Below are 16,974 nucleotides of genomic sequence, written 5' to 3' on the forward strand. Positions count from 1 at the left end.
CCCCATGATGTGCACAACAACAAACCTGTTGGACTTCATGCAATCAAGTGTCAGTTTTATTCACCAGCGGGACACCAAACTTTGAAAAGAATTCTCACTACCCGGGTGATATTAATTTGGAAAGAATGATAATGAGAAAAGATAAGTTCTTTACATGGTTTCCTCAAATAAATATATCTTTTTGTCTATAATTATTTTCCCTTTATAGAGAAAAGGTTTTAATGTCACACATCAAGAAGAAGCCCATAGGTATTCTTCAAGAACATGTCTTTTACATGTTCGTAACAAGAAGCAACCAATCACAAGAAGGTGAGAAGAGGCAATTTAGAATAGAGAATATCTGCATAGAAAGTGCTGGAATTCAAGTAAAGGAGAAATTTTACATGATTTTCTAATCCAGGGTTATCTAAATAACAGAACTCATGAAGAATACTGAACAAACATAAACACCCAAATATACCTTTAAAAAACACCAAAAAAGCTGAGCAGGGTGGTGCATGCCTATAATCCCAGCAACTCAGGACGCTAAGGGAGGTGGATAGTAAATTCAAGGCCAGTCTCAGCAATTTAGTGAGATCCTGTCTCAAAATAAAAATAAATAAGGGCTGGGGATGTGTCTCAGTGGTAGAGCACCACTGGGTTTAATCCTCAGGGATGGAACACAATAAACAAATGAAACAAAAACAAAAAGTGGGCCACTGAACTAAATACATCAAGGACTGGCTCCTACAACATCACAAACCTTTGCTTTTGTATGTTTTCAGTATTGTTTTACCTAACCTAGTATACTCTTTGCTTGCTTAAGAGAAAGAAAAACTTTAAGTGACCTGCTGCTCCAGGTACTTTTCACACTTTGAAGATCTCAAGAATATAATAGCCACCCTACCATTACATTCACTTGTATAGAACCTTTACTGAGGAACACAAAATAACTGGATGTGGTTATCTTTATTATTTCACAAAATATCACTAAGTAAGCTAAAAGCAGAAATAGGCTCCTGTGTGTTGCAGATGGGATAATTTAAGAGCAAGGAGTGACCCACAATCCCAAAGTGAGACAGTGATGGGCTGAGACTAATTCTCCAATTCCTGCTCCCATCTTTTGCCCCTAGTACATGATGGCACTTCCTAAATCTCTGAACACTCAAAAGCATATTAATAAGTATAAATATCCCACATGGACTTTCTCAGGAAGTCCTAGTCACTTTGACCAATCCTTAGCTTTATAAAAGTTAAAAAAATCAGATACTTGTGGTCTAATATCACTAGTGCTGGGAATAATAATACTTGACAGTTATCAACTCCTTCAACAGGTTTGCTTTGAACATTACATGATCATTATAAATCTTCAAGGAAGAGTGACAAGTAGCACAAGTTTCATCTACTTCAATACAAAGGTATTTATGTGTATAATTAGCAACAACCTAAATCAAACAGAAAAGTTTATCAGAACGTATTCTTTAAAAAAATTGTTTCAGTTACTTAATAAAATAGTAGAGCTGTAAAAGCACTAAGAGGTTACCTAACCCTCTCATTTTACAGATTCCAAATTTGCTTCTTGAATTAATCTGGGCATTTAAGTGCTAAACAGAAGCAATTAAGGAGAGAGGACATAGGCATATGGAAAAGGGAAAACCAGATGTATACATACCACAAGGAGTCCTGGTTACATTTAATTTCCAGCAATGCCAGTAATTGGAGGGGGTGTGTATAAAGAGAAAGGAGGCAAAGAGTGTTAATGCCAGTGATGTTCCTTGAACTGGATCCAAGAGTGTTTCTAATACAGTCTAATTTTTAAGGAAAACATTTCTCTCCAAGTCACAATTACCACCTTTTTCATATTTAACTGGCATCAGAACCAATGCTTGCTTACAAAAATTTTTTTCCTGTTTTCACCTTCTAATTGTCCACATGAATTACTATGAGAAGAAAGGGTCAAGATAGCTCTAAAGATTACACTATATGTCAGACATTGGAAAAATGTGATAAATCATCTATATGTAGTAACAGAAAAAGATTTCCTAGATCTATTATAGTTAAAAAAAAAAAAAAAGCAAGTATGTAGGATGAGAAGCAGAGTAAATTTCTGTGAGGAAAGTGCACACACAAAGCAATACTATGTGCCTTGTATAAGCATATTTGTCTGTCCATACATCTCTCTGTAAGTCAGTACATAACTTAACAGACACTTCTCAGAAGAAGAAATATAAATGGTCAACATACATTAAAAATATATATTAAAATGTTCAACATCTCTAGTAATTGGAGAAATGTAAATTAAAACTACACTAAGATTTTCTCTCATTCCAGTCAGAATGGCAATTATCAAGAATACAAGAAACAATAAACATTGGCAGGATTGGGGGAAAAGGTATACTCATACATTGCTGGCAGGACTGCAAATTGCTGCAACCACTCTGGCAAGCAGTATGGAGACTCCTCAAAAAACTAGGCTGGAACCACCATTTGACCCAACTATCCCAGTCCTTAATTTACAACCAAAAGATTTTAAATCAGCCACGTCAATGTTTGTAACAGCTCAATACACAATAACTAAGCTACGGAATCAACCCAGATGCCTTTCAACAGATAAACTGATAAAGAAATTGAGTACATATACACAATGGAGTATTACTCAGCCTTAAAGAAGAATGACTTTATGACATTTGCCAGTAAATGGATGGACCTGGAAATTATCATTTTATGTGAAATAAGTCAGTCCCAAAAAAAATCAAAGGTCAAATGTTTTCACTTATAGTAGAAGATAACTATAATAAGCCGGGGAGAGGGGAAGAATAGATATTTAGTAGATTAGACAAAGGGGAATAAAGGTAAGGGAGGGATAATAGGAAAAGGAAAGACCGTGGAATGAATCTGAAATAATTTTCCTATGTACTTACATAAATACACTATAGTGAATCCTACCATCATGTACATGCTTAAGAATGGGTTCCTGGAGCTGGGGTTGTGGCCCAGTGATAGAGCACTTGCCTGGCACATGTGAGGCACTGGGTTTGATCCTCAGCAACACATAAAAATAAATAAATAAAATAAAGATATTGTGTCCATCTACAACTAAAAAAAATTTTTTAAAAGAATGGGGTCCTAACTAAAATAAGATATATTCCATACTTATACAATTATATCAAAATGAATTCTACTGTCATGTTTAACTACAAAGGACCAATAAAAAGAAGGGTCTGAGGGCAGAAAGTCAAACTGAAAATAGTTGTCATTTTCTAGTGTTGGTGGAGTGGTAAGGGAATTGGGGATGTTAATAGGAATGTCTAAATGGCCTTTACAGATATTCTGAATGTTTTAAAGATAATATATTAGTATATTGCTTATATAATAAAAACTAATTTTTAAGAAGAAGCAGTGCTAAATAAAAGAGACAAAAGTTGAGCACAGCATGCAAAGGTCAGGGAGAAGCATGATTAGGCACAAGCATGAGAAAGGGTTCTGCTTCCTCATTAACTTCCTCACTAAAATAAAAATCTAATGATCTTCTGGACTCAGTTTACTCCAGACCCACCATCTCAGACTCTAGAGATTCGTTTTTTCCCAGTGCTAGAGAAAGAACCCAGGGTCTTGTTTGTGCTAAGCAATGCTTTACCACTGAGCTATGTCACCAGCCCAATCCTGTAGTCCTAGAAGTTCCAAATCATTGTTTAGTCCCTTGGAAAGTGAGAGAAGGAATAACAGGTAGATGGGTGTAGTGACTTTTCTCTCAATTTTTGACCTTAACTAGCCTACCAGAATCTTCTGTGTTCTTTTCCTCTATCTTCCATTTATAAAAATAGGAGCTAGAACTTACTATCTGAATTGATAAGAAGGAAGCATTCATTCAGTACTGTTACAAACCAGTTTCATCACTGCTGGCCCAGAACCTTCTCAGATCTAGTCCTTTCTCTAGCTTTCCCCAGGAAGAAATAACCTGCAGCTAATCTGAACTCTGCTCTAATGGTTGTCCTTGTTGCTTGGTTCTGTGCACATGTCTTCTTTTTCTTATTTTCCAAGAGTATTCATTGTAAAATCTTGGCTTCCTCAGTTCCTCCATACTGGCAGAAGTTCATGTGTTAGGGGAGAGGATTCTGTGTGTATGGGACAAGGAACAACATGACCAAAAGGAAAAAAAAGTAAATAGCAAACTCAGGTAACTAGGAGGAAGCTAGTGGGAATAGTGTAAATGTCTGTCAACAGGAAGTGAGTGCAGGGTAGGGGAAGATTATGGCAAAAAATATGGTGAGAAAAAGCAGACTGGGGCCAGACCATGAAAGCATGGCACAACAGGCTAAGTTTAGACTTCATCCCTTGCACATTAATGGGGACCATCAAAGGTTTTTAAGCCAGAGAATGATATGATTAGATCTGTCTTTAAAGAAAGAGATTTGACAGCAGTATGAAGGATGGATTAGAAAATAGAAAAACTTAAAGGAGACAAACAGCTCTCCAAAAAATTGACATGAAAGATGAAAAAGACCTAAACAGGGCAGTGGCCATGAGAACAGAAAAGAGGGAATGAACATACTCAAAAGCAATTTGTGAGATAGAAGAGACAGGACTTGTTGATAGACTGGTGTGGAGACTCAGGGAACATAAGGACTCAAGATGAATGTGAGGTTTCCAGCTCAGGGAATAGAGAGATCATTACTGAAGGCAGAGAATACAGAGGGTGGGAAATGGGTTTGGAGTGTGCATGGAAAAAAATGAGTTTGGGATTTGTTAAACTACTTGCTGGGATATCACCTCTAACTAAGATCCAAAATGATAAAGATTTTGTTTAATAATTTTCTCTGTGCTGCATCCAGTATAATGCCATGTGTATTTAATTCAAGTTCGTGAGAATCAGTGATAATGCTAACCCAATGCCAGGATAACTGAGACTTGACAGTATTTAAGATATCTCTTCAAAGTGCCTATGTGGAAAGGAAATATGAACCGAGATGATTTGTTTTACTTTTCTGTCAAAATTTCTTCTTCAGTAATTTTGTGCAATAATAATAGAGCTTTTAACAAGAAGGTCTATCACTAAGAACGGCCTGCGGTAGACCATGGTCCCTCTCCCGAATTTACTTTCTACACATTCCAATAATCAAGTCACATCACCTCTAATTCTCTTTCTTGTTCAAAAACCTGTACTACCACTTAAGATTTTAGAGCTTGCCCCACCCAACAGTCAAACATAATCAGAGCCTTTTAAACAATTTGAGGGGAAAAGGGGGAGAAACCCACTGCTGTTTTATTTTAAAAACCATGGGGGAGGTAGAGAAAAAAAGCACCATTTGTTCTGGTTAATGTTGTGCAATGTTTTCTGGGGTTTGCCTTGTAGGCATGTTGAAATCAAAACTAAATAAATCAGCTCTGGCAACACAAAGAAACAATATTCCCCTCCCCCTTGGATGCCTGAAGGAATAATGGCATCTTCTCCATGATGTGCACACACTTTGGAGCCGCTTCGTTTTTAATCCTGTGCCAAGTTAAGTTTTAGTTTTATTTTAATCTCAGTAACCACAGTAAATTCCAAATTTTTGACAAGCAAATGCTTTCTTCCTTGCCAGAATCCCACTCACTTTCATTTCTAACTCCTGGAGCTTATGGGTCCAATAACCGGCTGAACTGCTGATCTCTTTTCATGATGAAAAACATAAACACCAATAAATTAAGTATATTTCCTGACATTTACAAATTGGTTTACATATCAAATGAGTTAAGATAAAATTCTCATCTTCTCTGTCCCTCATTTTTTAAAAACATATTGATGTACAATGTAGGGAAAAGAACAGCATAGAAAGTCAGGAGACCTGGGCTCAGGTCTCATCCATTTCATTTGGCTGTATGACGTTAGTTAGACAATTTAAAGAAACAAACTGGATGGTTCTCAAAGTCCCCCTTCACTTTAAAATTCTGATTCTGAAGATTATGGCTATTACCTGTTCTGTTGTTGTTGATGGTGTTTTTCTTTTTGCTTTTGTTTTAAACACTATAGAAAACAGTCACTCAAAACATTTTTTTTCTAAGAAAAAAATATAGTTAAAAATTTTCTAATCTGAGCCTGTAAACCCAGCTACTTGGGAGGCTGAGGCAGAAGAATCACAAATTCAAGGCTAGCCTGGGCAGTTTAGTGAGACTCTGTCTCAAAATAAAATAAAACAGGCTGGCAATATAGTTCAAGGTAGAGTGCCTGCCTAGCATGTGTGAGGTCCAATGTTCAATCCCCAGTACCATAAAAAAAAGAGAGGAAAAAGAAAGGGGAAAAGAAATATTCTAATTTGTATGTACAGTTTTGAAACTATATTCTATATGAGTTGCCCAAACAGAAAGATAGATATTATTAGAAGGATTCCTCAGTTGAGACAGAAAGATTGCAACCAGTTAATCTGGTCCAGTTCTGTTATTACAGATGAAGAAACTGAGATTAAGAAGAAAGATAACACATCCATAATATACCATCAGCTATTAAAAATGAAAGCAAGAGGAAAAGGATCATGGTAAATGTTGAGGATGTTACCAGGGATTGAACCCAGGGGCGCTTAACCACTTAGCCTCATCCCCATATTGAGACATGGTCTTGCTAAATTGCTCAAGGCCTCACTGAGATGCTGAAGCTGGCTTTGAACTCGCATTCTCCTACCTCAGCCTCCCAAGGCACTGGGATTATAGGCATGTGCCAACACGCCCCACTGGATCATGGTAAATTTTAACAGAAATGAGGATATGAAACTGCATAAGTATGTCCATTTTCAGAGGAATTAGTTCACTGTATCATTTTCATTAAAGTAGTTACATTACATAATATCAAATAATATAAAAATACCCAAAAAATGAAAGAAATCATCCAAAATCTCCCCATTGAGACATATTCAGTAGTAACAACTAGTGAACAGATTCCTGACAACTTTTCACATATACAGATCAACAGGCAGATGGACAGAAATAAACATTATTTCTGCGATGAAATTACAGTCAATTTTAAAACTAAAAAAGTATCAACTGTAATTTTCTTGAAATTAGGAAAAGCTGAAATGAAAAATGAAGAAATTTTAAATCTTAAATAAAAACTTCTTCATTCAAGAAACATTGTGAAAAATCTCTCCAGTTTAAGAAAAATAATTTAAAAAGTCAAAAAATAAATTAATTTTACAGTTACACTACTTAAATTTTAGACATTACTGACTGAATTACTGCTGTGAAAGATAAGGAGATTAATAATCCCTTACTGGACTGGGGTTGTGGCTCAGTGGTAGATCACTTGTCTTGCATGTGTGAGGTACTGGGTTTGATTCTCAGCACCACATATAAATAAATGAATAAAATAAAGATCTATCAACATTAAAAAAAAAGTTCTTTAAAAAAAAAGTAATCCCTTACTACCAATTCCCTTCCACAATTTTTATTGTATTAGTTTTACTTTGCCTTGATGTACAGCATTTACATTCCATTCCGTTGCCAAAGTTTCTAAGGCTTATGTTTACATATTTATGTGTATTTGATATCACAATCAGTCTTTAGTGTGATTCTTCTCTTGGTTGGCTAAATTTTAACCAGTAGTTTTTGTTTTTCTTTTTCAGAAAGACTTCTCAGATGCTATATTCTCACAGTTCTTTCACATTTACAAATATACTATGCCTTTCACCTTATACCTCGAGAATAACTTGATGGGAGCATAGTCAAGGGTCATTCTTTCACTAGAACGATGTTGACATTCCTCTCCTCCAGGGTTCCACAGTTGTGGAGAAGACGGTCTAATTTTCCTGGGAGATAGTTTTTGCTTGCATGACTCAAGAAGTCTTTGGTAACAATCAGGATATGACTAGATGTTGCTCCTTCTCTACCAATTTTCCATATTCAATGTGTCTTTTGCGTCTGCAGATTCACTTCTTCATTTCACTGAAGTTTTGCTGTTTCACTTCTCTAAAAACATTTTAAGCTCCATTTGTTGGATCCTCTTCCTCGTGGATGTCAGAAATTATTTTGTTGAATGGCCTTTGTGTGCTATTTATCACTGTTACACAAAGTGTTTGTCTCTTTGTCTCTCACCCCAGGTCTATTGTAATTATGTCAAGCTTTTGCTCCAAACCATTACATTTTCTGTTCCTCACTGGTGTCATATCACTTTTAGTCCACAAAGGTAGTATCCTACTCCTTGATTTGTTTTCTAAACTCTATAATTTCATTTTTCATTAAGATGAACTCATTTTTATATTTCGTTTTTGAATGTATATATATATGTGTGTGTGTGTGTGTGTGATTCTATGTGTATTATAAAAGCCCAAAGGCTATAATATTTTTGGTTGTGGTCAGTGATTTCTTTTCCTTTTTATTTATCTGAATTTCCTATTTTTTCCCATAATGAACATAATTATTACTTGTATAGTGATGTTACATAGCCAAACATTATGTGTAAATATTAACTGTGTATTTCTAGAAGGAAAGTAAATTTCTAGGAAAAAAATGCAGACAACAAACGAAGTGAAATAATCTGTCTAAGCAAATCAGTTGGTAGGACTGTTTCCTTTAGCTACCCATACTATACTATTTCCAAGATGTTTCTTCTTTTTTTTTTTAATTTTTTTTTTTTTTTAGTGGTAGATGGACCTTTTATTATTTTATTTATTTACATGTGGTGCTGTGGATCGAACCCAGTGCCTCATGCATGCTAGGCAGGCACTCTACCACTGAGCCACATCCCTAGCCCAAGATGTTTCTTCTGACAGGATAGCTATAAGCTTTAAGAGAACTGAGGTATTCAGCCAAAACTAGACATCGTTATATCACTCATACAAAATGTACAATTTCCAAGAATAATGTTCTCTCTTAAACTGTATATATGCTGCAGTCTTTGAGAAACAGTAAAGCATACAATCTGGATCTGAGACAGAGTTCACAGCAATGTGAATAAAAACTCTCCTATTTTCTTTTTTTCTTCTTCCTTTTTTTTTTTTTTTTTTTTGGTACTGGGGATTGAACCCAAGGAGTGCTTAACCACTGAGCCACATCCCAAGGCTTTTTCTTTATTTTATTTAGAGACAGGGTCTCACTAAGTTGCTTAGGCTGGCTTTGAACTTGAGATGCTCCAGCCTCAGTTTCTGGAGCCACTGGGATTGCAGGCATGTGCCACCGTGCCTGGCTCTCCTATTTTCTTCATGGCTTTTTTGTTTTTGTTGTTCTTAGATTCAAAGGTTAAGCAAGCATAGATCTCGGAAAATTTCTAAATTAAAACTGCACCAAAAGAATGAAATTCCTCTCAGAGTCTGACAAATTGTTGATTCATATGTGTAGACATCTTTCAGTATTCTTCCAAATTTATTCTCTCTTAGCTGTACTGTGAATATACTGAGATACTCACTCTGATGATGCTACCTAATTCCTAAAATCTTGGGGCAAGGTTCAGGAACAAAAAAATATCTTTCTAAAGTGAAAGATAAAAATTTCTCTCTCGAAATGTTATAGTGAAAAACCAAGAATCTTGGTTTTTCTTGATGGGCAAGAAATCAAAGGCAACTTAAGATAATCACAAATAATTTTTTTTTTAGTGGAAGAAATGAAACTTGCAGAAAGATCAAGTGAGGTGGAATTGATCATTTCTGAATTTGAGTCTCAACTCCTACAAAGCTGTGTGACTTTGAATAAACAATTTAACTTCTCTGAACTTCATTTTTCATCAGTTCAGGAAGAAAGGTATTTATTTCTATCATCCATACATTTATAAACTTAGCACAGAATATTAACTTTATATTTATATATTTCTACAAAGTTAATAAAGTGCTTTTACAAAGAGTGTCTTGTTCTGGGCAAAAACAGGCAAATATACAATTAATAAAGTTTTAGTTGTCAAAATATACACATGCTAGAAAGAAGACATAATAGTAACTTTTGACTGTTTTCTAAAATTTCAATCATTTCTCATCTAATAACATGTAGAGATACATAATCATATTTATCCCTGGGCTATATTTATTTTTCAATGCAAACATAAGCTTCAAAAGAAAGTAACAACCAAAGGAACCCTGTATAACCAAACAGAAACATTCCAAAAATTCAAAAATATTAACTTAAATTTCAGGATCAATAGTACTAGCAGCTGATTCCAATTTTACATGTATAAACTTGAAATTTACAAACTAAAACACAAAAATGAAGACTCTACATATCACATAATGCTGGAAGTATCAATTGTAAAGTTTAAAACAACAAAAAAAAAGCATTGACATGAAAACCTAACTACAGGGCTGAGGCTGGGCTCGGGGGTAGAGCTCTTGCCTAGCAAGCGTGAGGCACTGGGTTCGATCTCAGTCAGTACCACACAAAAACAAAGAAATAAAATAAAGGCTTTGTGTTCATCTATAACAAAAATATTTACTTAAAAAAACTATAATAAAAGACAGGGCAAACAGCCCCTAAAATTTCTTGAAATATAATAGAAAAATAATGATAGATCCAGAGAAAGAACAGAACTGTCAAGGTGAAGAAGGAAAGAAAGGTTTTCAAGGAAATATCAAAAGCTACCTTATCAGTCTAGAAGTTTCTTCTTAGAATCCAGAACATTCTAATAAAGAAAACTAAGCTTAAAAGTTGTGTCCACCTGAATGACTTTGGATGCCCAGTTCTGTAATCTAGTGATGCAAGTTTAAAAAGACAGACACTTATTTAACTGACCTAAGTGACTCTGGAAATGAGTGAAGCCTGTAAGACTAAAGACAAGCTGCAAATACCACATGTTCGTAGGCTAAGGGAACAACTCGCCAAGCTGGGTGCTCATCATTAGCCATCAAGGTGACCCGGGACCTTCCAGTCCCCAGGCATCAGTCACATCTGCTCCCAGTATCAATGCATTTCTAACTTTCATCAAACTTCAGAGAATGCTGTAATTGTAAGACATTTTATGAGGGACACAGGATAGACTTTTTACCTTTTGGATTTTTGTTTATAAACAAATGGTGCTGTACTCAGGGTTAATTCTACATCATTTCCCAATGTGTTCCCATCAGTCACAGATTTTTACTTCTTTATCTGTACTTTTCTTTTGAGATGGGGCCTCACAATATGACCCAGCCTGGCCTTGAACTTCTGGACTCAAGCAATCTTAGCCCCTGAGTACTATTACTACAGGCTCAAGCCTAGTTTTCCTGCATTTTTCTTGTGATTATTTTAATGAAGTATTTAAAAATAACTTTTTTTTTTTTTTTACTAACTTTGACCAATGACAAAACAAAACAAAAAATATGCACACTTTGAGGGGAAAATGCACTAGTAAAATTTGTTTAGAACCAGAACATCGTCAAAAAGTAGTGAAACCCTACCCTCTTGGCAATAGCTCTATCTCATCAAATTTACATTCAACCCTCCAACAGAAGCCTGTTCCAAATAAGAACAGGGATGAAAATAAAGAGGAATATTTTTTCATTGTAGCTTTTAATCTCAGTTTTCTGTTTACTGTGTTCAGTCCTGACTTAATACCAAGTTTATTTGACAAGCTCTTGGTGGTAAGCCTAGACACCAAACTTTTCCTTCATGAAAACCAACGTGTGTGGCATCTCAGTATTGTTCATCTTTTCACAAGAGGGTGACTATTTGTGGTGGCATAAGACTGTCATCACTGTGTGAGAAAGCCTCCTGCCATCCTGGTTAGACAATGCACAGTTAATTCCACCTCTGCATTTTACTGAAGTAATAGTGATCATTAGATTCAGTCGAACCAAAGATGGGAAAGGAAAAAAATTCATAATGAAAATCATCATCATCAAATAAAAATAAAGCTTCACATACAGAGCTCTATGTTAACCATTATGCAAAACAAATAGATACAATCCTTGCCTTCCAGAAGCCTCTATACTAAAGCAGATGATGTTGATACAGACACATAACACACATTCACAATGTAGAACAGAGACATGACAGCTGCTAGTAGGGCAGAAATAAATCAACAACAGCTACGTATTTACAAAACATGAAAGATTTATTATGTGCAATGTATTTTATATAATACATATAATAGTCTCTGGAACTGGTGATGGATGAGAGAAGATACAATTCTTTTGTTTCCTGATTCTACTCTAATTCCTATAGCCTTAGATTTTCATCTAAGAGTGACCATTTCTTATGCTATAAAAGTACAATAATAGCATTTCATTTCCTCCAAGTTGCGTACACTCTAAGGGTATACACTCATGAAAATGCAGCACAGCAAATTCCATCACATTTCTCATGAAGTGAGCCAGGACAGAAATTCAATTTTTCAGTCTCTTCTCAAAAGATATTCTTACATGATATACTTCATGATATCAACTCAACAATCTGGAAACTTTAATATTTGAAATAGTCAATGTGAAATTTTGGTTGGAGATAGGGAATCTAAGTCATTCCCCATCAAATGTTACTTGTTTTATTTCTCCAAAATTTCCTCTTCATCTTTTTGGTCCTTCTTTTCTCACCTTATTCTTTTCACCTTTTCTTGTCCTCCTTTGACTCTGGAATCTACAGAGATGATACAAATATAAGAAGTTCCCCAAATATTGGAGAGCAGCAGTGTTCTTTTTCCCTCAAATTTTTGTTTTGCTTTTAATAAGAGATTGGGGGAGGGGAAGAAAAAGAAAAAAAAGAGAGGAAAAAGAAGAAAAAAAGAAAAAAAAAAGAGATGAGGCCTCACTACGCTGTCCAGGTTGGACCCTAACTCCTAGACTCACGAGATTCTCCTGCTTCAGTCTCCCAGGTACCTAGGACTTCAGCATGCCACTGCACCCAGCTTTCCCTCCTGTTCTGGAAAGGAAGAGTCTATTTTTAAATAGCTTGAATACATTATAATAAAGAAATCCTTTGAATTAATAAACCTTACAGGTTACGTGATACAGTGAATATCTTTCAACCCCTCACATCCAGCTATCTGGATCATGCTTTCGCCCACTCACTCTCCCCAACTTAACCAAGCCAACACTCCAGAGGCAAACCTTGAGTTTGTTTCTGTACTGTCACACCCTCCTGGATCTCTCCTCTATCTTGGTACTTACTGCACCCTCTTTTATTCACCTGTTCACTCATCTTGATCTCCCACAAGACTGAGAGGAACTAGGACTTTATAATCTGGGTTAAGCACATCTGGCACATGAAGTTTTGTTGATGAGATGAACAACAAGCCAATCACCTGACCAAAACAATTAAAACACATCCTATATCTCTACAGATGCATTACCCAACAGAGATTTCTGCAATAATGGAATTATTCAATATCTGTGTTCATCAATATGATAACCATTAGCCACATATGGCAACTGAGCACTTGAAATGTAGTTTTTGCAACTGAACTTTAGTTATTTAATTTTATTTAGTTATTTAATTTTAATTTAATTTAGTTATTTTTAGTTATTTAATTTTCATTCATTTTAATAGCCACATGTGGCTAACAGTTAACATATTGAACAATATATCTCTAGAGGCAGAAATATAAAATACCATGCATAGCTTGGTTTGCTTATGTTGTTTAATACATTGAACTTTGTAGTTTACTGAAATAATTCAAACTTCCTAAGTGAAATTTCTCTTAAATGATTATGTATTTCGGGGGCAGGAATTTTATCTTGCTCCTCATCATCTTATATATAGTAGGAACTTAAAATATTTTTTTTTTATTGGAAACAAATGGGATACATGTTGTTTCTCTGTTTGTACATGGCATAAAGGCATACCATTTGTGCAATCATAAATTTACATAGAGCAATGTTGTTTGATTCATTCTGTTATTTTTTCCCTTCCCCCCACCCCTCCCACCCCTCTTTACCCTCTATACAGTAGTTCCTTCCTCCATACTTGCCCCCCTCCCTAACCCTAACTCTAACCCTTCCCTCCCCCCCATTATGTGTCATCCTCCACTTATCAGCTATATCATTCGTCCTTTGGCTTTTTGAGATCGGCCTATCTCACTTAGCATGATATTCTCCAATTTCATCCATTTGCCTGCAAATATCATAATTTTATCATTCTTTATGGCTGAGTAATATTCCATTGTATATATATACCACAGTTTCTTTATCCACTCATCAATTGAAGGGCATCTAGGTTGGTTCCACAGTCTGGCTATTGTGAATTGAGCAGCTATGAACATTTTTAAAACATCTAACATTCAGTTAAACTGAGATACTTACTGCTCAAATTTAAATTATCTCATGTCTCTTTATTTTCTTACCAGTTTAAGAGGAACAGGTAAAAACCAAAAGCCACACAACCCAACACCAAAGTAAAATAAATTAAAAAAAAGATGTTAAGCTACCTGAATTAAGTGTCCTCCAGAGTATCAAGCAACAGAAGGAGGCTACCAAATATGCCCCACCTCTCCACCTTTGCTCCATCTTTGCTCATGCTATTTTCTTTGCCAAAAGTCTAACTCTTATCCCAACTCCAACTTAATGTGCCCAAATTCTACATTTAGTACACATGCCCCTCCTCCACGAAGCATTCATGTTTACACAAGGACTGGATCTGTCTCGTCTACACAGTCCTCTTGGATGGTTAATTCTACTCTGTTCTGTAAATGTTGGAATATTTATGTTCTCTCCCTTGCCAGATAAGTCCTCTAAGGACAGAAGTTTTATCTTATTCGTCTTGCTCTTTCTGCAATGCTTACCACAGTGTTCTTTACTAGACAGGATCAAATATGTGTTGAATTAATGAAGTCTCACAGAACAGTAGAAGCCATTATAGGCACTCAGTGTAAGATGCCAAAGAACATCTGATTCAGAAGTTGTAAGCGTAGATAAAACTTTCTTTTGCTTTTAGAATCCTCAGAGAGTGTCAATCTGTCAATTCTCTTACATGCAGCATTCCTAACAATATTAGATATCCCAATATTTTCAACTACTTTTATTTAAGGAGCTTCTTATTCTCTTCCTCTCTCTCCTATTCTTCCTCCTTCTTGCTATGTTCCCCCCAATGGACACTATTACTTCACCCCATTAATTTTAATATAAGTTTGTGATGTTATTTTTTTCTTCTTCTTTGAAGACAGCAGCTACACCATTGCTTCCTAAAAAGATATTTTTGGACAGTGTTGAACTTAAAGATGTCATTTAGGAACAAATGCAGATCACAGAATACACACTTAATTGCACTGATGTGTTACTAAACTTTATAAGCTCTCTGGCTGTGTTCTTGTATGTCCTCAGAATGGATAATAACATTTAACACTACTTTTCCCATGAACACCTGCCCATTCATTAATATTACAGACAAACTTCATTTACTCTTCCATACACAGACTTTATTACTACTTAAAATCTCACACTGATGTATACTTCGTTATTGACAACGATATTTTATATCATTCCATTCCAAAAGTTTGGACAACTATCCTTAACTTCCAGTTATTGCTTTTTCTATAAAATAAGTCAGAGAGAATTTTCTACATATAGTTTGTGCAACATTTGGTTGCCTGACTCCAGAATCTTTTGTGATAATACTAGTGTAACATAAACAACAAAACTCAAAGAAATTCTGGAATTAGTGAAAGATTGACTTATCTTTCTTATAAAGAATGACTAGACTTCATTCTCTTCATTTATTCCAATGAAAAACTTTTCCAATACCTAAAGAACATATTAGCTTAACCATTCTAATAGCATTTGTAAATATCCATTGCTTTTTCAACAATTGTAAATCACATGGGGTTATTTGTTCAAAAGTGTACGAGGTGCAGAAATGCTTCCATATGCTAGAAAATGGTTCTATCACTTTAATAAGACAAGATAAAAATGAGGTTTATTTTGCAAATAAACACTGAGCTATAGAAGGTGCTCTTAGAAGAGGGAAGCACTTTCAGCTTTAACTACAAACAACTTTGTAGTCACATGAGATCACTTCACAAAACAAGAGGATACCATAAAGTCAATTATGATTTATATAAGTTACAAAAACATGCTAGGATGGTTAAAATATAATATTCTGAATTCAGATAAACTTTTAACTATTTCCTATTGTTAAAATAATAGTCTTTCTGCCTTATTATTTTATGAGTCTTGAGATTACAGGATTAAGAGGAAACAGATACCAACTTTCCAACTTCAAAACTTTTAACTATGTTGTTATTCCTCTATAGACAAAAAGTTTTAAGAAAAAAATAAATACTAAATTAAAAATTAAGGGTAGTTGTCTTATTTTGGTTAATAAACCATTTTGTATTCAACTTCAATTCTGAAAAAGTCCACAAAAATTTCACTTGACAATATCAAACTACCATAGAAGAAAGAAAAAGTCCAAAATTTTATTAAAATCCTCACCCAACTCCTCATCAAATGGGTAATATTACATTTCAGTAGGTATCAAACCACAGGCTACCAACTGCATATCCTGCAAGCAAATTTGTTACCAAAACAAAAATACTAAAATGGCACTACTCTACAGCATAGATCTCCAGATCCCAGTTTCATTTGCAAGTGATCTCTACTATTTTATTCTGTCCCAGAATACATCTAGAGTTCATTGTACATTTGCAGGAAACAGGGATACCTCATTTCTATGAACAGAGAATTTCAAAATGTCCCTAATCTGAACTTAATCTCCAAACCAACCAAGCCTCATCAGGGTCCATTTTAAACAGGACCATCTTCACACATATTCCTATAGACTACAACGAATTAGACTCTAGTATACAATTTTTATTCATATTCTTCCCTCTCCCCCACTCAGCAGGGGTGGGAGTGGGTTGTTTTTGTTTTTGTTTTGAGATGGGGACTTGCTGTGTATTGCCCAGGTCAGCCTTAAATCCCTGGGCTCAAGGGATCCTCCTGCCCAGCTTCCCTAGTAGCTAAAACTAAAGGCGTATGCCACTGAGCCTGGCTTAATAAAATATTTAAGAAACACTCCTCACCAAATGGAGACACACATGCCTTTACTTCCAGCTACTAGGGAGGCTCAGATAGAAGGATCCTTAACCCTAGAGGTTCAAGGCCACCCTGGGTAACATAGCAAGCCCACTTTCCAGAGGTA

At 35.3% G+C, this 16,974-nt stretch overlaps 1 protein-coding gene across 7 annotated transcripts in view; it reads right to left on the reverse strand.

Moving 5' to 3' along the window:
* The window catches only part of RAD51B (RAD51 paralog B), a 642,577-nt gene that overhangs the window by 498,851 nt on the left and 126,752 nt on the right, over positions 1 to 16,974 (reverse strand). The window lies entirely within an intron of this gene.

This window comes from Sciurus vulgaris (assembly GCF_902686455.1).
Source record: "Sciurus vulgaris genome assembly, chromosome: 2".
Classification (NCBI taxonomy): domain Eukaryota; kingdom Metazoa; phylum Chordata; class Mammalia; order Rodentia; family Sciuridae; genus Sciurus; species Sciurus vulgaris.